Source organism: Taudactylus pleione, unplaced genomic scaffold (assembly GCF_031769625.1).
Source record: "Taudactylus pleione unplaced genomic scaffold, aTauple2 ptg000448l, whole genome shotgun sequence".
Taxonomy (NCBI): domain Eukaryota; kingdom Metazoa; phylum Chordata; class Amphibia; order Anura; family Myobatrachidae; genus Taudactylus; species Taudactylus pleione.
In genome coordinates, this window is record NW_028284850.1 from 513,042 (window position 1) to 534,218 (window position 21,177).

Below are 21,177 nucleotides of genomic sequence, written 5' to 3' on the forward strand. Positions count from 1 at the left end.
GGATGCATGCGTGGTTTAAACAATCAAATGCATACGAGCGAACGGCTGATAGCGCCCGGCTCTGAATCAGGCCCTGAGCGTGTTGCTCCAGTCCTAGGGGCGGGGCTTAGTAGCGGGTCGCGGCAGGTCCGCGAAATAAAAAAAAGGTTCATCAGGGGGATGTGGCCAGGGACAGTGGAGCTTATTCAGAGGCGGCCGTACGGTCTACGACCGCCTCAATGTTTTGCCAGTGCGCATGCGCACGAGGGAGCCGGCTCCCTCGTGCGCATGCGTGAGACCCGCTACGACCGACAGCGCTGGTCGTAGCGGGTCTCTTTCCAAAGGGGGCAAGCTGTCGATGTTGATTGACAGCTCGCCCCGTTTGGAAGGCGGGCCGGGGGGGTGGCAGTCCAAACGGAGGCGTTCCTATGGGAACGCCTGTCGTTTGGGGGAGGCCCCACTGACATCACTAGTGATGTCAGTGGAGAGCTTCCGGCTCTGACAGAACCAGAAGCTCTCCGGGGCTTACGACAAGTAAGACCCTACCCTAGGGTCTCGTCGTAAGCCCCGATGGTTGCTGACCATCGTGACCATCACCCGAGTGGTCGTTAGAGCTGTGGGTGTTAACCCACAGCCTAACGACCGCAACAGAGGCGGGCGGTCAGGATGCAGTTTCTGAGCGACCGCTTGCATCCTCCGACCGCCTCTGAATGAGGCCCAGTGTGTGGGGGCCCCCTATGTGCTGGGGCCCCGGGACGACCACCCCTGTCACCTTGCCTATAATCCTGCCCTGATGATAATCACCCATGAACCAATCCATAGCAACGATCGATGGACACACCGCCGATGGCCATCCCTGTATCTGGCCACCAACAGTAGAAACTTCTACACATGTGGGCTCGCTTGCTCGCCATGGTTCGGGCATGATGCTTCGCTCGCTACAGGTTACTAACAGGGCCGGTTCTAGAGCTAGTGGAGTCTCTGGGCAAGAGCTTACTTTGGCGCCCTGAGCCCAGGGGGCGTGGCCTGTACAGTGTCGTGTCATGGCTGATAAAAAATAGCACACTGGACAGGGGGGTGCCATTTGCCGGGTAGGGGGCGCCGTTTTCTGGGGGAGGATCGGGGGCTGTTTGCCGGGGGGGGGTCTGGTCTTACCTTGTGAAGGCAGGCGGGTCCCTCCTCTTGCTGCTGCTCCTCCATCTTCTGTCTTCCGAGGCCGCTCACAGAATGCTATGCGCAACGATGTCACAAGCCGTGACGTCGCCACACCCGGCACTAGCATTCTGGGAGGGTAGACGGCGCCAGCAAGGTAACTGTGGCCACGTCCTCAGCGCCCCGGGCGATAGCCCTGCTTGCCCGCCCCTAGAATCACCACTGGTTACTAATTCCAAAATGTCCACGTGGATAGTAAATGATGGCGTCAGAGTAGATTTACTGAAGGGGATCTATCCACAACCATATCCTACCCCAACAATCAGCTGCTGCATTGACATTCTGACTGCACTCTCTCACGCTGCTCCTCCAGCCTCCACTGCTCATGTATGAGCCTAAGCAATAAGCTAGGGACAATGGGCATGATTCAGCATGGATCGCTACTCTGCTTATACGCATGCAACGCAGTTGCTAATATCAGTGGTGATATGTAAATATTTGCATTCGCATTGCGATCGCAGCCTGATATAAGGACGCCCACTTCCCCTTACTCAATATAATGAAATAATCGGTAACATTAAGTAACATCGGACCCATACGCACAGTTAAGGCAGGTCAGACCTCACTCAGGAATTGCTTACTTCAGCGCACGCTATGAAGCCTCAGGCTTCGTCTGGTACCACACTGGCTAATTCATGCACGCCCCTGCAACGGCGCTGAGACATGCTGGCACACCTGCTTTTGCCCGATGACCCCCCCCTCACCACCCACAAATGGTACTTCCTGTCAATCACTCTGCCACGGGTCTGCTTATCCTCCGCGATCGCAGTCCCAATCGCAGCGACTTGTTCTCGCATGCACAGTGCAAATTAATAGGCTGATTGCGTGTGTATAAGCAACTGCGCTCCTTGGTGAATCAGGCCCAATGACCATGTGATCACTGGCAAACACTGCAGGGATTCATCTTTCTGCACAGAGTAAAAGTAGAGACTATCAGAGCTCAGACACGCTACTTAGCAGGGCGGCTATATAATACCTACTGTATGTGATAATGGGATTAATGAACTCAGTGTATGTACCCGCCAATCCATAGCATCGCAAAGCATCACGGGAGATGCAAGTTATTAGCATACTATTTTGCATGTACGACCCAGAAACAAGGCGCCGTTATTACGTGGAAGAGGCCCAGGATTGGCTGCTTACATCTTCGTGGGCGGAGAGTATATACTGTGGACGCCGTGTGAGAGTCTGAGCGCAGTACTGGCGGGAAGTGATTGCTGTGTGGTGGCAGCTGGAGGGGTCTCTGTGTCCTGTCCTTATCCTGTACCTGTGGGAAAGCAGCAGCTGCTGTTACTGTGGGCGGTCAGTGTACATTGTTGGCTGTAATGTATATAACGTTATATGTGCATGTCTCATGGAGGCTGGCGCAATCACTTTCTATATCCATCAGGTAATCTTGCTATTGCGGACGGTGCTGCTGGTGTACGAGTCACAGCAGCCATGGGGATTACAGGTCTGAAATAATTCCACTTTAGTTTTCCAAAATAAAACTATGAGATACTGTAACCTGATAACACTTACTTTTCAGCAGTTATTTAGTTTGTCAGCAGTTTTATATCACATTTCCCACTACTAAGGTATCTACACCTAATTTAGTAATCCTTTAATGTAATTGTTAACCATTCAGCATATTTATGTCCAAAGTGTTTGCTACAACTGCTCATTTCTTTTTTGTTATTTTAATTACTAATACACTAAAGTTTTTTGAGTTTTCGGGGTCTATTTATCAACTAGTTTCTGCATAACTGTATGTATCACTGCAATGTACTAATAGCCTTATGCTGGATATTTCACAGAATTGTCCTGCAAAAGGCTATCAGTGCAGATTGCTGTCCCCATTATTATTTTAACCCTGAAGTCCCTGTGCATGCGTCCTATGACGCTTGTGCTTGGAGGGATTGGATTTGATCCCTCTTACAGCTTCTATTGGGTCCAATCTGTGGAAAGCTTTGCTTTCTGATGCTTGGTGCACATGAGAAATGCAGTAAAACCCCTGAAAACTGCATTTTTGGGGGGTTTACCGTATAATTGATAGTGCATATCGCCCATAGACTGCTAAATAAATTATAAAAGCTGATTGGTTGCTTAGCGCAGCTTCTCCAATTGATTTTGCTCCAAGACTTGATGCATATCGTTCTTAACCTTAAGCTGTCTTGTCTGTTGCTGCTGCTGGAGCCCTGTGAGCTAGAGTAGCATAACACTGCAACTCCCAGTCTCTTGAATCCTGGAGGAACTAATTTCAGTTTACTCTGGCAGCCATAGTACTGCAGCTGTTGGGGTGACTACATGTCACCACTTGACAAATGGGCTGCTCCTGCAGCCTCTCCACTGGACCACCCTGGATAGGGACACCTCCCGCACCACAGTGCACTGGTTCCTGCTGGCAAGAACTAGAACAGTGGCATAACCCTGCTGGTGTGGCCATGATCCCCACTACGCTACCGGGGAAAATTTAAATATACATAATTTCTTCAGGGTCCACAGGGTTGACCTTGGGGGTATAGGTTGGGAACCAAATCTGGGCACCATGCAGTTAAAGCTTTCAGCTCCCAGGATGCACTTGGTCCACTCTCCCTATAACCCCGCCCCCAAGCCAGGGGCACCTCAGTTTGAGTAGGTCCCCGGCCGGAGTTGGGTCTCTGTTATCGCAAGGGGGGCTGATTAGCAGCCCCTAAGCTAATTTTTATTTTATGAGTGATTCGTTTTATTTTACTTTTGACTCTTCTGAGCGGCAGTTTCGGACAGTTCATTGGACGTCCAAGCTGCCGCTCCGTCACCCAGCCGGCGCCGCAATGCCAGTACAGATCTGGGGATCTCGGCGGGACTCCAGAGTCTGTGCTAGCCGGACTCTGCGGGCGCCCAGGACTGCGGCTGGATCAATGGCGATCAGGTAAGATCACGGATCACCGCAAGCGCATTTCTGCAGTCTATTTCCTCCGGTCTCTGGGCGGCCATTTTCCTCTGGTGCAGCAGATCTCCTCGGATGACAGTTGGTCCAGTCCCCTGCGTACCTCACCATTTAGGTCAGTGTACACAGCGCTATAGCCTCCCCAGACACTGAATCTGGGCAGTTGAATGTAGCGACATTTGCAGTATATTATATGTAATGTTTATGTATATAAATTTCTACATTGTATGTGACTTATGCTAGCGCTGACTGTCTGTGCTTTTTCTCTCACCTGTCAGTGTTTATCTATCCCTTTTCTTTACAATCTGCCCTAATACAGGTGTACCTAGGGTGGTTCTGAGACCTCACATATATATACTTGTCAATATTTGTGAGGTTTGTCACATACTGTTGCGTGCTGCACGTTGCCATATTTTAGATGGAACTGTGTGTTGCATATGCTGATAGTGGGTTCCTGTAGCTAATCTTCATCATTCAGGACCAGTATAGTGCTGCTGGATATTTTCATGATGATTGCTAGTCAGATATGTCTGACCAGGAACTAGAGCATGATACTGCACCCATTTTTGCTATCCTGTCATGTACTGCAGGTATGAGTACGGAGGATTTGACTCAGAAAGGGTTATGTATACGGTGCCATCAGGTGCCGGGCCCCTTACAGGACTTGGTCGGTTTGTTTCTCAAGACCCAGGCCTCCGTTGCGGATCGCCTGGCAGCCGCCATTGTTGTGACTCACGTGGGGTTACTTCAGCATGCTACCCTTTCATCTCCGGGTATCTCGCAGTTTCTTGTGGTTCACCCCTGTGACACAAACTATCGCTCCCTACCGGGGTTTTTCATAGTACATGCAATGCCCTCAGGTACCACAACAGTCTATTTCCCTTGCAGGGATTATCGCTACAGCCACCCCGGGTGGATGTCGTTTCTACGAAACACAAAATGGTGTAATAAACGCCCTGTGGTTACTTCCCAGTCTGCACTGCTGTCTTCAGACCCGAACAAGGCCTTACAAATTCAGAAAGCTATACAGTCCTTGCTGTAAGTAGGGGTAATTTTGCCAGTCCCACTATCTCAGCGAGGGACTGGTTATTTTACTTTCTTTGTGGTGCAGAGGCCGAATGGTCCTCATTGGCCCATCCTCTATCTCAAATCCCCGAACCAATTCCTAAAAGTGCCTGGGTTCAGGAGGGAAACCCTACGCTCCATCATCCGAGCTATGGAACCTGGGGACTTTATGGTATCGCTGGATATTCAGGACTCTTACCTATAGTGCCCTCTCATCAGCGTTGGCTCTGGTTTGCTGTGCCACAGCAACACTTCCAATATTCGGGCTCTGCCCTTTGGACTGTCCACAGCCCCACCGGGCTTTACCAGATTTATGGCTTTATGACAGCCCACCTGTTCAGGGTGTCCGACTGCTCCTGTATCTGGACGGCCACCTGCTCTTAGCAGGATCACCAAGGTACTGTAAAGCCATTTTCAGGTAACCATTGCTTTCCTTCACAAGCGCGAATGGTTAATCAACTGGGAAAAAAGTCCTCCCTGAATCCCTCACAGGGTATGATTCATCTGGGAGCCCTGCTGGATTCTCAGAATCGGAGAATCCTTCTGACGTCAGACAAGATCTCCACTCTTCAACTCCGAGTGCGCGGATGTCTCCACAGTCGACAAATTTCATTACACTCTGTAATGCGGGTTCTGGAATCCGGGATGTTTTACCTTGGGAAGGGTGGAATATGCTCCATTCCAGGCCTTTGCAAAAACTGATCCTCTCCAGATGGAATGGGTTTTTCCATCGTATCACTGTTCAGGTGGTGATGCGCTCTCCGGAGGTGTGTCTGTCTATCTGGGTGGCTATGGCCATCTCATCCAGGGTAGTCCTTACAATGGACGCCAGTCTCTGGGGCGCAGTGACCGGTCCGCACCCATTTCGGGACGGTTGGACGTCTGCCGATTCGGCCCTGCCAATCAACTTATTGGAACTTCAAGCTGTCTTGGGCCCTCGCTCTGGCCTAACGCATACTTCACGGTAAACCTGTAAAGGTTCAGTCCGACGATGTCACAAAAGTGGCTTATATCTAGGAGACACTCGTAGTTGGTCAGCAATGACTGGAATGTCACACATTCTGACATAGACCCAGGGTCTCCTCCCGGCCATCTCTGCAGTGTTCATTCCGGGAGTTCTCCATTGGGAAGCGGACTTCCTCAGCTGTCATGACGTGCATCCCGGGGACTAGTCTCTTCAAGAGAGGTTTCAACTCCTAGTGAGCAGAGGGGGCCTCCCAGAGGTGGTCCTCCATTGCATTTTGACTCTATCACACACTGCTGGTGTTAGGGTCCAGAACTACAGGTACTGATGCAACCTTCGGTGACACGTTGTCAGTGAAGTGGGCCTTCCAATTTGTGTACCTGTTTCCTCCGGTCTCCCTTCTTCCTCGAGTTCTTCGGAAGTTCAATCGAGATGGAGGTACTATCCTGCTGGTGGCTCCAGTTTGACACAGATGTCACTGATACTTAGATTGTTGGAGTCTCTCCATCGACACTTCCGTTCCTGCTGCCTCAATATCTGGACCTGTTGTCTCAGGGTCCTTGCCTTTCCCAGGACATGGATCGTTTGTCTTTGACTGCGTCCCTACTGTGGTCCTAAGGCTTCTCTGGCTCTGTCCTCATTGGGATGTTTAGAGCACGTAGGCCAGCTTTTGCTGGGATCTACCACAGAATGTTGCATACATAATTCTTATAGTATCGTACATGTAGATACGATTCTCCAGGTGTTTTTAGGATTACCAGAAGTTCTGGCATTCCTTCCAGCTGGCTTGGGTCTAGCCTGGCCTCCCAGAAAGTGCAGGTCTCTGCACTGTCAGTATGGTTCGGATGTGGAATTGCTCCACTCTCGGGTATCCAGACCCTCCTTAAGGGTGTGTTCTGGATTCTACCTACCTTTTATCTCCCCTAGGGGCTCCTTGGGATTTGATAGTGGTTCTTCGTGCCCTCCTGGGGTCTTCATTTGAACCACTAGTTTTGATAGCCCTTATGTAGTTTATGGCTTAGACTCTTTCTTATGGCGTTTGCATCTGCCAGGAGAGTGTCGGAATTGGGAGCGTTCTCATGTGGCTCCCTCTTCTGGATATTTCACCAAGACAGGGTTTTGAGTTGCACTTACCCTGTGTTTCTTCCTAAAGTGATTTTTGAATTCCATATTATTCAGGAACTTATTGTACTGACATTTCAGTCTCCAGTCCTCTCGGCTGGGGTGGCCTCATTCACTGTGGTCCGTCCTCTCTGGATTTCCTTAGTCTGTTCAGGTTTCTTCAGGAAATCAGACTTCTTATTTGTGGTCTATGGATTTCACGGGAAAGGATGGCTAGCCAATAAACAGACTGGCTAGATGGCTTCATATGACTATCTCAGGGGCCTACACCTAGGAATGCCCTGTTTCTGTTGATGCTTATTCTACTTGGGCTGTGGGCCCCTCGTGGGTGGCTCGCTGTGGCTCCTCAGCTGTTCTGCCGTGCAAGGTGGCCACATGGTCTTCTGTCCAGACCTTTCTAATATTCTATGCATTGGATTCCTTTGCCTCTCAGGATGCTTCCCTTGGGCGACTGATTCTCCTCTCAGCGCAGGAGCATCCCCACCCTTCCAAGGACTGCTTTGGGACATCCCCCAAGGTCAACCCTGTGGACCCCCTATGGACCCGGAAGAAGAAAAGTTATGGTAAGAACTTACCCTTGTTATCTCTTTCTTAGAGGTCCACAGGGCACCCGCCCTGATGCACCTGGCTTCATATGGGCTGTTACTGGTCACCGGTTTCCCGTCTCTTTCTCTGTGAGTATGGTTCTTGAGTGTTCCAGTCTTCTCTCTCTTTCCTCCGGCCTTTGGCTACTCACAAACTGAGGTGCCTCTGGCTTGGTTGCGGGGTTATAGGTAGAGTGGACCCAGTGCATCCGAGGAGCTGAAAGCATTAACTGCGTGGTGCCCGGATTTGGTTCCCAGCCTATACCCCCAAGGTCAACCCTGTGGGACCCTATGGACTTCGAAGAAAGAGAGATAACAAGTGCAAGTTCTTACCATATCCTCTCATTTTTGTAATTGCATTTTTTTTTCTTGAAGAATAAACCTTAAGCTGCCCATCAACTAGCAGACTTGTCTTTGAAAGATGAGAGATCAAAAGATCTACACAAATCGTTCATCAATTTATTGTTCATGTGCATAAACAATTTGTGAACGATTCCACAAAAAGACCATAGACCAACAATTTTCAAACCATTTGTTAATAAGTCGGCTGACATTTTTATTTAAATCTATATATGTTTATATGGTAGGTCGTTGGTCGTTTGGCTTTCAAAATGTTAACGATAACGATGCCCAATAACGACGGATTGACTGGCAAAACAGGTCGACTGAAACGACCGTCGAGATCGCGCACACGATTTCCATGCGTTTGAGTGATAACTATGGTCGTTATCGCTCAATTGCTAGGTTTAATCGTGTAATGGATGGGCAGCTTTAAACTGCTTATCATTTGTTCAATATAAACATTCTTATATAAACAATCAACACTGTACTCTAAAATGATGCTGAGAACAAAAATTGAGGTATAAGGTCACAACTTTAAAGAAATGTCCTATAAAATGATAAATGCGTGATGAAGAAAGCAATGCACTGCCATCTCTAGCCAGGATAACTTGACCAAGTTGGAGGGAACGTAAAGCTGAATGTGTAAGAGCTACCCCTCTTTATTGGTTAGTACTACTAGGCCCATGCACAAGAAAGAAACCCTGGTTTCCCCTGTAGGGCAGACAGCTTGCCTTGCAAAAAGGAGGTGCCCTGCAGATACCACTTACTGAGAGAACATTATTTCCCACCTAAACCAGGTTCAAACTGAACCGCAGCCTGGCACCCAGTGACCACAGAGCTCCTACACAAGAGTAGCAAACAAGCTGCCAACAAAAATTGACATTCCTTTTTCACTAGGATGAACCCCCATCCCTGTGGTACAACCAAGAGTCGTCATAACACAGGAATGGCTGAACTCCCTTGACTACTCACAATTTTGCCCACAAAGGTGTTAACTTTCCTCCTCACCTAGTCAACCACTGTGGCACAATGCGTTTATCTCCAAACACTCTGCTGAATTATATCAGACCAAATGATATGAATGGGACCTCATCGTGACCAGCACTGGACCGATGTGTTCTGCCTGGCTGGATCAAGGAGCACCTGAATTGTCACATGGCAGTTGGCAGCACGAATGGCTTTGTTTCTGGCTGGTATGACACAGTAAATGGCCGATGCTTGGTAACCTTGGCCAGGAGATGTCCCTACGGGGAACCTGGAGAGAGTAGCCGACCTATGAGAAATGCCGAGATGTAAAAGGACAGAGGAGGACGGCCAAAGTGTGGGGAATGGGTAGTGTGCCACAGGCGGTACATGGCATAGAAAAGAGAGGTTGAAAGATGGATGGGTAGATGTTATGCATTAAAAAAAAAAAGGGAGGGAAAAACAGATTTATGGTTTGAAAAAAGTCTCTCAAACTACTAGGATTATTAACACTTCCATTAACATAATATGATGACAAACCCCAAAACTAGCCTTTTATGGCGCATCAAGCTTATGCAGCCTTCAGCCACCTACAAAAATGGGATTTTGGTACCTACCGGTAAATCCTTTTCTCTGATTCCACAGGGGACACTGGAGTTGCTTACGCTGGGGTATAGAGGCGTGGATAACTGGAGCTGGCACTTTAAATAATTCAGAAGTGTGAAGCTCCTCCCCCTCTATTCCCCACCAGCCCTCAATTTAGAAAATGAAGACCGAGAGGAGATGGAGAACAAGCGGAGTAAATAGGAGAGAACACCACACAATAATCAAAGCGTACAACATACGGAACAAACCAAACAGGCCGGCTAAAAGCGCAGAGGTGGGCGTCCAGTGTCCCCTATGTAATCAGAGAAAAGGATTTACCGGTAGGTACCAAAATCCCATTTTTTTTTTCATCCACTAAGGGGCACTGGAGTTGCTTACGCTGGGGACGTCCCAAAGTTTTCCCCATGAGTGGGAGCGCTCTGCGAAACCTGCAGAACCAGGCGGCCAAAACTTGATGCCGAAGCAGCAAACATATCAAAACTGTAAAATTTCACCCACGTGTGAACTGAAGACCAAATAGCCGCACGGCACAATTGTGATGTGGAGGCACCCCCACCGGTCGCCCATGACACACCCACAGAACGTGTGGTATGAGTCTAAATGGATGAATGCCAACAGTCAGCACGAACATAAGCCTGATCAATAATCGGCCTAATCCAACGTGCCAATGTCTGCTTAGACACTGGCCAACCCCTCCGAACAGCAGCATAGGAGGACAAAACAACAATTCCGACTTGCGGAGGGACGCTGTCCTGGCATATAGATGCGGAGAGCTCTAACTACATCCAAAGTAGAAGAAACACCGGATTCCTCCACCAAAGACGGTACCACAATAGGCTGATTGATATGGAAAGCCGACACAACCCTGGGAAGGAAGGCGGCTAAAGTCCGGAGTTCCGCTCAATCAGCATGAAATATAAGGTGGCTTATAGGACAGAGCACCCAATACCGAACTCTACCAGCCAAAGCTAGAGCCAGGAGGAGGATAGTCTTCCAAGACAAGTACTTAATATCAACCTCTTCCGAGGTTCGAACCTGGACAACTGAAGAAACAGAAGCGCTAAGTCTAAGTACCAGGGAGCTATCGGAGGTACAAAAGGAGGCTGCACACGCAAGACCCCCTAAAGGTACGGCTGTACCTCAGGCCAATTTTTGTTGAAAGAAAATAGAAATGGCAGAACCTTGAAAGTTCAAAGGCGAAAGCCAGAATCCAGTCCCCTCTGAAGAAAATACAGAAACCGGGACAACTGAAAAGTCCTAGACGGAAGACCCCGACTGGAACACCGTACGATATAAGATCGCCAGATACAGCAATGCGCAGCCAAAACTGGCTTCCTGGCGCGCAGTATGGAGGGAATCACCGAGTCTGGGATGCTTCTCCATCCTAAGATATCGGTTTCAGGAGCCACCCCATTAAACACAGTTGTGCTAAGTTGGGGTGGACGAAAGGACCCTGCTGTAGAAGATCCGTGCGCCTAGAAAGGGGCGACGAGTCATCTACCAGTAGGGGACCAAAGGTTCGAGAACCAACTACTCCGAGGCCAGTTCGGAGCCACGAGAAAGACAGAATGCTGACTCGTGTCTTATCCTTTTTTAGAAGGAAGAATTGGAATCGTAGGAAAAAGGTAAACAAAGTTGTAGATCCATGGAACTGTCAGAGCGTCTACTACCTCCGCCTGCAGATCTCGAGTTCTTGACACGTATAGTGGGAATTGATAATTCAATCCTGACTCCATGAGGTCCACCTGAAAACAACCCCATCGTCATATCAGCGCTTTGAACTCGTTTGGATGACTCTTCCATTCCCCGGGATGTATATCCTGGCGACCTAGGTAATCTGCTTCCGAGTGGTTCACACCCTGGATGAATACCGCCAACAGGATTTTTTTTTTTTTCTTCCCACCGGAGAATCTGAGATACTTCTCCCATGGCCATGCGACTACGAGTCCCGCCCTGGCGGTTGATGTAAGCAACAGCCATAGCATTGTCGGACTGAACTCTTACCGGACGAGTCTTTAGCAACTCTGTTGCTTCTATCAGAGCATTGTATATCGCTCTGAGTTCCAACGCATTTATAGGCCACTTCTGATCCAGAGGGGACCATCGGCCCTAAAAATGATAATCGAGGGCTACCGCTCCCCATCCTCGAAGGCTGGCATGCGTTGTTACGATGATCCAGTCCCACACTCCGAAATTTTGGCCTGCTAAAAGATTGTTGGATTGTGTCTACCAGAGGAGGGCCACTCTGGTAACCTGGCTCAGACGGATTTGTCGCTGTAGAAGCAGATGAGACCCTGACCCTTGTGACCAGCAGGGCCAGCTGAAACACTCTGGAGTGGAACCGTCCGAACTGTAGTGCCTCGAAAGCAGCTACCATCTTCCCCAAGAGACGCAAAGAAGTAGGGACACCTTCTTTGTTTTGAGGACCAGTTGAACTAGCAACCGGATATCCCGGGCTTTGTCTATCGGAAGAAAGACCTTCTGTGATGCCGTAGCCAGGATCATGCCCAGAAACGGGAGCTTCTGGGACGGAATGAGATTTGATTTCTTGAAGTTGATTATCCAACCGTGTTAGAGTGTGAATTGTCAGTAAAGGCATGGTTTGATAGAAGGGATACCGATAAGAGCCTTGAGTAACAGGTGTTCCAAATAAGGGATTATGTACACTCCCGACAACCGAAGGAGAGTAATCATGACTGACATGAGTTTGGTGAAAATGCGGGGAGCCGAGGATAATCCGAATGGAAATGCCGAAACTGATAGTGATCTTGCAATATGTAAAAATGCAGGAAGGCTTGATGTGGGAACATGTAGATGGGCATCTTTTATATCCAGGGAAATTAGGAACTCCACTGGTTCCAGGCTTGCAAAGACAGACTGAAGTGACTCAATTTTGAAACGATACACCTTCAGATACTGGTTTAAAAAACTTCTGGTTTAAGATGGGTCCGACTGAACCATCCGTCTTCGGCACCACACAAAGGTCTGAGTAAAACCCCATAGCACGTTGATGCCCTGCAACCGGAACTAGCACTGTGTTGCAGAGACTGGATAGCCTCCTGCCGACCCAGCCTGTTGAAAAGTCTTTAAGCAAGCCCCCATCGCAGGAGTTCCATGGCGAGTTTTTTAGCTGGTTTCTCTACCTGACGTACAAACCTATGTGAGCGACCGCTACCTCTTCTGCCCGTGCCTACTTGGAAGCACCTCGAGCCTTATCCATTATTTATTTATTATTTTTTATTTTTTATTTTGGGCCCTAAAGCATATTACCAGTGAACTGTAACCTACAACAGCCTTACTGGATTCTGCGTCCACCTGCCAAGAGCGCAACCTGAGAACTCTGCGGGCAGAAGCGGATATGCGAGTATGGATCTGCTCTGGAAGTACCGGAGTCCCAGCTCGTAATCAACTGGTCCGCCCAACCAACTACCGCTTTGTGAAACCAGACACTAACAAGCGTAAGGTCTAAGTAGAGCCCCCCCCTGTAGTATAAATAAATCCGTGTAGTTCCAACTACGATCAGAAGGATCCTTTAAGTAACATAGCACCCGGCATTGGAAGCGTTGATTTCTTAGAGAGACCACAACCAGACGTATCTACTGGAGGAGATGTTTTCCATCATAGATGATGGCAATGGATAGCTGGGGGGGGAAGCGACATGGAATCTGGAACCTCTTATCCAGTTGTTTCCAGGCCGCTGAAAGCCATTTGTGAAGCTGTTGGGAGAAGGGAAAAACAGCCAACCTTTTTTATCAAAAAGTTTAAATTCCTAAGTAGCAGGAACTGAGTCCCCAGGTAAATTTAGGACCTGCTGGACTGCCAGAATTATAGGTTCCACCTCCGTAGAGATGTATTCTAAGTTCTGATTCGCAGAGCCGTCCTCCTCCAACTTCTTTCAATTGATAACAAATGGAGGGTACAGTAGCAGCGGTACCTATAACCTCTAGAGATTTGGTTAACCCTGCCACCCAGGGAGACCTATTAGCCTCAGCGCTATCATGTAGGCGGCCCATGAAGGAGAGGATGAGGCAGTAATAGCCACAGAAGGGGCTATTACTAACCAAGCAATTACATAACGTTGAGCCAGAAGCATGTGGCTTAGTTTGTTTGTAATTGCATGTAGAACAAACATTCTTTTGAGAAGCCTACAGCTTGTCATTAATGTACACACTACTACACATAGACTGTATTCAGAATATATATATATATTTAATTATTATAGACAGTATACAGTGTAAAAAAAACAGAAGGCTGATGTTGGGACACAGAGGAGGAGAAACCCCACTCCCCATCCACAGATCAGATCCCCTGCTCACTATACACCTTCCAGTGTAAATCACTTTCTTCAAGAATTGGAAGCAGGAGAATCCAGCCCTCTCTTTAAACAACTGCAACACTACCTAACAGGGAGAGATGCAGGCATACAGAAATAAAGACGGCAGACACACTGTTGTAACAGTTCTATGTCACTTAGAAAATAGAGAGCCCATCGATTAGGCTCTGCCCCCTTCCTCATGCGAAGGGCTCCCAAAGTGGCTTCTATGCAGCCATAACCTTCCTGTCAGCCCCGCTTTGCTGCCTCTGCTAAATGCGTGTCCAGCAGGGGCTGAACGAGTACTATTGAAGGCAGGGAGCAGCGCTGTGCGTTATACACAGCTTGTACTACAAGCGCTGGGCAGCGGAGGTTGCAGGCATTAAAGGACACAAAACGGCAGACACGCTGTTAGCTACTGCTGTATGCCACTAGACTTGAGAGAGAGCCCGCGCTGATATAGGCTCCGCCCCCTTAACGCCAAGGTCTCCCAAAATGGCTTCTGTCATTACCTTGTGCCAGCCCCACAATGCTGCTAGCGGGGGCTGAATGCATAAGAGCTAAGGCAGGGAGCAGTGCGCTAATAACCTAGTCATCATGTAAAAACACAGAGCCTGAAAGGGATTCACATCAGACCCATATTCTGTGCAGCAAATACCCACACTTGTTACATGTGTCTGGGTTCCACTACAAGTGCTCTGGCAGCAGAGGAGAAGGGGGGGAGCCGGGGGATGCGCAGCTACATACTCACTGCGCTCCCCTGGGAGTCTCTCTCGGCAGGTCAGCACTCTCTTCTTCTTGCTGTGGAGATGTGCTGTGGCGGTAAGGAGCTGTCAGTGCTTTTAGTATAAGTACTGTGCACTCCTTCCTGTCTTCTAGTAAGGACAGGGCGCCAGGTACCCGGACCCCACCTTTAGAGAGGTGGCGAAGGGTACCTAATAAGTGTAAAAATGTTATAAAATAATAAAGCTAAAAATAAAAAATATAATGAATAAATGTATTGCTGGAGCACAGCAGATTGTGACCAGCTCTTTTGGCACCTTTTCTAAACTGAGGGCTGGTGGGGAATAGAGGGGGAGGAGCTTCACACTTCTGAATTATTTAAAGTGCCAGCTCCAGTTATCCACGCCTCTATACCCCAGCGTAAGCAACTCTGTGTCCCCTAGTGGATGAAAGAGAAATTATATTGATCTTTCTGTGTGTGATGCTCATTCAACATGAAAACTATAACAGGAAACTCTATACAAAGTTCTGCATAAAACTTTATGTACTTTATAAAAAGTAGCAACTATGTCTAGGTCAAGTACATTGAACCCTTGCTATGCTGCAACTAGCTCAAACTAAACTAGCTATTATATGCCCAATCTTTCACAAGCTTTAGACTTATTGGATTGCCTAAACTTTGTTTTATTTAGTGAGCACACTCTCCAAAAGCATCTTGATTCTATATCCTGCCTTCTCACTAGGCTTGGCAGTCCAATCCTTTAAGCAAATAGGGGAGCCTTTTGTCATTTACAGTGCAATGTTTTCAGGATAATTGCAAATGCTTAACTACAGAGACATTTGATCAGATTCACTATTTATTAGTCCTTCAAATCCCATTTTCCAGTGGTGCTATTACTGCTTACAGGCAGGGCCGGCAACAGAAATCTCGGGGCCCGGTCCACTGTCGTGTCTGGAGGACCCACCTTCTGACCACCAGCCCCGACCTCGCACACACACATAACTCCTCTGCATGTGTGATATGTGAAGAATGATAATGTTAGCTGAAAGGGGATGTAGGCTGCATCCCGGCGTGCGGGATGCCGATGGTCTGAATACCGGCGCGAAAATCCCGACATCCCGAAGGTAAGTATCTGGGTGTTAGGGGGATGTAAGGGCTAGAGTGCAGGGTTAGGGTTAGGCACTAGGGGGAGGGTTTGGGTTAGGCATCGGGAAGGGAATATTAGGGTGATGGGAGGGGAAGGTTAGGCATCGGGGAGGGGGTGTTAGGTTTAGGGTGCGGGGAGGTTAGGGTTAGGCATCAGGGAGGGTTTGGGTTAGGGGAGGGTTAGGTTTAGGCACTAGAGGGGAGGTTAGGCATCGGGGAGGGGGTGTTAGGTTTAGGGTGCAGGGAGGGTTAGGAAAACACTTAACTGTTTTCCCTATGGGTGTCGGGATTCTGGCTGTCGGGATGTCGCTGTCTGTATTCTGACCAGCGGCATCTCGACAGCTGGGATTTCATACCCAACCCAACTGAAAGATATACCAGCCTTTAAATAAAGTAAAAATACACTGACTTACCACACTGCTACTGATGATGCAGGCAGGTCTTGATCACAGTGCTGTAGATGCCTCAGAGGTAGGAGGGATGGTGTCTATAGCCAGCCATCCTTAGTCCTCAACTCCTCATCACCTTCCCCAGCCCTCGACATCCTTCACCTTCCTTAACCCCAAACCCCTTCACCTTCCTCAACCCCACTTTGTGCCTGTCTGGGGCTCGGGGCCCGGTACGGATTATCCTCCCTGTCGACGGGCCTGCTTACAGGGTGTGATTAGGGAGGCCAATCCCTGGATCTGGATCCCGAGATTTTGGCAGAAAAACACTGTAAACCTGGGAATACCGGGATTGGAAGCACCAATCCCGGTACTCAAATACCAGTGCAGCGTGTGTGGTTCGGCCACGCAGTGCTAAGCCCTCGGCTCAGACACACTGCCCTGGCAGGCGTGCATGACATTAGAGGTCCTGCTGCCTATCCCCACGCCAGCCCGCCCCCTTCAACAGCCTTGTCAGACCGTGAATTCAATTCTGACCCATAAATCAGTGCGCTGCACCACAGTAATCCATTCTTTCTGTTTACTAGTTCTTTTTTTTGTTTTACTGCAGACCTTGAAAATAGCTCTTGGTTGTGTCAGCAAATTAGGGGATCCCTCTTTTGACCAAACAGTGGCTGGTTACGTAGCAGAGATACTGAGGTGAATACAGCCATGCTAAGTTCCATGCTTCACTCACACTACAACACAACATTACTTTATGAAGGAATCTGTGAAGCCTACCACCATTCTGTTCCAGTTCCATCTCTGAACATCACTGGGGTCATTAACCATAATAATGCAGAGTTGCTCCTTCTCTGTTTGAGTAAGATGCCTGTTTGTTTATGTGAGGAGTTGTTGTGAAGACATAGATGTTCCTGATCACTAAAATGCTGTTGGTGCACATAAATTCAGATTGAGTTTTAGTTTTGTTGGACAAGATTCTAATAAATTGAATGGGATGAAGGGTGCATATTTGTGATTGCGGTGACATTAATCAGACCTCAAGGTGGGTACACACTGGAAAGATATATCAGCAAATGTTGGTTGTTCATACACACTTAACCATCTCGTAGTTTTCAGAGACAGGGCACGCCCGAAAAAGGGACATGGTCACGGGAAAAGGGGCGTGTCTTTCAGATGCGCCCCCTTTTCATCAGACGTCCCGGACTGCCACCAAGTGCTCATGTCTTTGTGAATAGATGGCAGTCGCATGCGACCAGCATCCATTCACATTGAACCTCTGAGTAACCCTATGCTGTCTCAGAATGTTCGTCTCGCCTAAGATGCCGGGGCCTCTCCTACAGTGTACGAATTTGCAGAGGCTCACTAGGACGTGCAGATCTGTTTTTATTGAAGTCAAAAACAGCATAACCTGCATATGGCTGGGAATGGCCCATTTGGGACATAATAAAGAAAAATTGTAAAAAAAACTTTACAACAAGGTAACAACTGTATCTGATAGAATCTTGCAATTAAGAGATGTCCCATAGTGATAATATGGAACATTGTTGAGCAAATGAGATATAGAAGGCAATAATAATGAAAAAGAGAAGCAGGATATATCAGAAGAAAGAAAGAAGATAAAAAAAAAAAGTTGAGGGAAAAGGGAGAAGTCATCTGTGTCAACTTAATTCACTGTGGGTGGGGAGGAGGTAGTGTGCATAGTATAATCTGAAGTTTCTTTGCTGCTTAACCAGGTATACCAGGCAGTTTGGATCCACACAGCCGCAGCCCCGCCCACCTACCGATTCTGCAGGGAGTCGGCAGGAGCAGTGCAGCTCTCTGGGGCGGGCAGAGTAGAGGCCAGGTACGGGATGAGCTGCCGGCACCTGGCCGCGGCAGGCACTGCACTCAGCTCAGTCAGCTGTGAGGGAAAGGAGTGATGGGCATATAATATATAAAGGGTGAGGAGAGGTACCAGGTAGCAGTAAAGTCAGAAGAAGATAATCTCGAAGAGGATGTGAGATCTTCCATGAGCATACAGTGGTCCACTCTCTGAAGCCACCGAGATAGGAGGACGGATTGAGGCAGGGTAAGGAGCTGGAACTCAGTTGTAGCAGGTAGGAGGCCAGTAATCGCCAAACTTTTTCCTAACTGTCATCCAGTTCCAGGCAATGGAGAGGAGAACCTTATTCTTGGCCACACCGCCAACATAGAGCAGATAAATTTGGAAACCTCTGATGAATGTGCACAGGGAAGCAATACCATCTGGCCAGGATTTTGTATAGATTCTCTAGGACTTGGACCAAGGAGGAACTAACAAAGGTATTTCAACTTCAGGGTGCATAGGGGGTCCACAGGGTTGACCTTGGGGTATAGCTGGATCTGGATCCATGGGCACCACGCAGTTAAAGCTTTTGCTGCTCCCAGGATGCACTAGGGTCCCCCTGCTATACCCCGAGCCAAGGCATCGGTTTCGTTGGTGCCCGGCTCGGAGTCGGAGCACATGTTTAGAGGGGGGCTAAGAATAGCCCCTGAAGTTTTTTTTTTTCAAGACAGCTGTGGCTGCACATCTGGGAGTACAGCATGGACAGTCACTGCTGATGTCCATGCTGTCTCCCCTACACCACGCCGATACCAGAACGCCGGTTCTGATCCGGGGATGCTGGTAAGCATCTGGGGTCACGGCTAGCGGTGACCCCAGATGTTTCGGACCATGGCCGGATTCAGGGGGAGCAGGTAAGCCGCGGGGGTCCCACGGTGGGTCCCTGCTGAGCACATGGTCCACAGTCCCCAGGCAGGGGGCTCCCTGGGGACTGGCTGCAGCGTATAGCCAGGTAACTAACCTGCGCTTCCACTAACCCCCTGGGACAGCGGGCCGCAGCTGAGCGGCAAAGCGCTGCGGCGTCCCAGGGGATAATTGCATGCCAGGGGAGCGCGCCTTCCCTGTACACAGCCGGCGCCTCCGCCGCTGCACACAGCCTTCTCTGCGCTGCCGATTGGTCCTGTGGCAGCGCTCCTCCCCCAGGCCGGGCTCCTCTCTGCTCCTCGGTGGCCATCTTTGGTGAACGCTGCTGACGGTGGCAACTCGGTCTGGATCCCTCGGCATACCTCTCCTACGTTGAATACAGGTCTGTGTATGCAGCGCTGTGTCCTACCAGACTCTGTCTGTGTAGTTGAGGAACAGCGCTGATAGTGCAGGGATTGATTTCTTCTGCATTGTATGTGACTTCTGCTAGCGTCTGCTGCCTATACTTTCACTTTCTACTGTCAGCCATTTTACTGTCCCTGCTCTTCCTCTGCTAAAGCCCTTGCGGTGCGGTGATTGCAGGGTGGTTCTCCCACTATACTGACGAGTATCAGTGAAAGGGGTCACATACTTACCATCATATCTGAGAGTGAATTTACTCTCCAGCTTATGTGCACTAAGTGCAATGTACCAATAGCGGAGGGGGAGGGTAACGCGGAGGGGCTATGTCGGCAGTAATATTTATTGGCGCAACCAATTACTGTCACGGCTCCAGTACAGAAACCTCCCTGGGCTTGTTTCGCTAAAGCGCTTACAACCCTAGTGGGCCAGTTAGCTCCGCCACCTGCGTTTTCCCAGATGGGATTTTCCCAGCAGTCAGTGGTGTCGTCACCCATGCAGGGGTTCCCGAGACAACTGATGGTACCCCACAGTCTCCCTATTTCCCCTCCCCAGGTTTCACAGGAGCCTGCGTGGGTTAATTCACTGACAAATTCGGTACAGCATTTGTCGGACGTGTTACAAGGGGAGTCTGTATTGTGGCCACATAAGCGGCCTGTGGCGTCTGTCTGCTCCTTATGAGGATGACGACGTGACGTCCGATGATGGGGAGATTCTGGATCTATCTGATCAAGAACCTCTCCGTACTAAAGAGTCGGACGCTAAGTCCAAGGTTTATATTCCTGGCCTTATCCGGGCAGTCCGCACGGCTTTAGTTATTGAGGTTGACGATCCTCCGGTGTCCAAATATGCCTTTTCTACTTCAGGGTCCATAGGGGGTCCACAGGGTTGACCTTGGGGTATAGCTGGATCTGGATCCACGGGCACCACGCAGTTAAAGCTTTGCTGCTCCCAGGATGCACTTGGGTCCGTCCTCCTCTATACCCCGCCCCGACCACAGGCACCTCAGTTTTAGTTGGTGCCCGGCCGGAGTCGGGTCACCCTTGGCAGTGGGGCTGCTTAAGCAGCCCCTAAGCTTTAATTTAATTTTTTTGCAAAGAAGAAGATTTTATTTTATTTTTTACTATCTTCAGAGCGGCAGCATAAGACTGTCCATCTGGACGTCCATGCTGCCGCTCCAACAGCCCCGCTGGCGCTGCGACGCCAGTACTGATCTGGGGATCGCAGCGGGACCCCGGAGTCAGTACTAGCGTGGCTCCGGGAGCTCCCAGGTGCGTGGGGGAGGGGTGTTCTTTCCGTATACCTCACTTATATAGATCTACGTGTTTGTGAGGTCCGTCACATACTGCGGTGTGCTACTCAGTACCAGATTGTGGGCTGTTTGTGTTGCATACTTGGGAGTGCGCAGGTGTTATACGCCTTTACCTCTTTTCGGTGATACATTTTTTTATTGCAAAAGTTTTTGTGTCATGTCTGATGAGGAGAAGGAGCGCTCCGTGGCTCCTGTGTTGTTTTCCTGCCGACGCTGTTCGGCAGGGGTTGACGGGGCGGATTTGTCTCAGGACGGTCTGTGCGGACGGTGCCAGCTGGTACCTGGTCCCTCTAAACCCCCAGTGGCGCAGGATCCTCCGTGGGCGATGTTTACACAAGTGCTGGCGTCGAGCGCGGACCGGCTGGCGGTCCCGTCTGCGGGCCCTTCTAGGGCGTTGCCCCAGCCTACCATCCCCCGTTCCCCGG

General features: G+C 49.4%; 1 pseudogene; it reads left to right on the forward strand.

Annotated features, from left to right (window-relative positions):
• The first annotated feature begins 2,361 nt into the window (after nucleotides 1-2,361).
• LOC148505581 (piRNA biogenesis protein EXD1-like) overlaps nucleotides 2,362-21,177 on the forward strand; it is a 208,556-nt pseudogene continuing 189,740 nt past the window's right edge.